We start from the raw sequence: 391 nt of genomic DNA, 5'->3' as shown, positions 1-391 counted from the left end.
ACGGCCCCGCCCACTGCACAGAGCGCGGCACCCGCTCAATGGTAAGACGTAGCCAAGTGACTGCAGACAGACAGAGGGACGGACAGGGACAGCGAGGGCAGGACCAGGCCGACCTCCAGGCCTCCGCGGACTCCCGAGGCCACAGGCACGCCCCTGCCGTGGGCCTCACTGCCCACGTTCCCGCGGGCGTCTCAGAGCGGCCGGCAGAGCACGTCTGGTTCTTTCGAGGGCTCACGTCTGAGGACTGGCCTTGGGACCAGGGCTTCTTCCAGGGAAACCCAGACGGCCTCCGACGGGAGACCCAGTGCCTTTCCCTCCCTGGTCCTGGGGGAGAGGCTCAGGTACCCCCAGGGCTCCCGCCTGCACCCCGGCAGGTCAGGCAGGGTGAGGC

The 391-nt window shown here is 69.3% G+C and overlaps 1 protein-coding gene across 1 annotated transcript in view; it reads right to left on the bottom strand.

The window, feature by feature from the left end:
• The window catches only part of ARHGEF10 (Rho guanine nucleotide exchange factor 10), a gene marked incomplete at its 3' end in the record, with an annotated part of 48,113 nt that overhangs the window by 30,074 nt on the left and 17,648 nt on the right, over positions 1-391 (bottom strand). The gene's annotated exons all lie outside the window — the stretch shown is intronic.

The sequence above is a fragment of the Myotis davidii genome, unplaced genomic scaffold (genome assembly GCF_000327345.1).
Source record: "Myotis davidii unplaced genomic scaffold, ASM32734v1 scaffold807, whole genome shotgun sequence".
In the NCBI taxonomy this organism is placed as follows: domain Eukaryota; kingdom Metazoa; phylum Chordata; class Mammalia; order Chiroptera; family Vespertilionidae; genus Myotis; species Myotis davidii.
The sequence above is the reverse complement of the archived record's forward strand: the minus strand, read 5'-3'. Positions and strand labels throughout refer to the sequence as shown.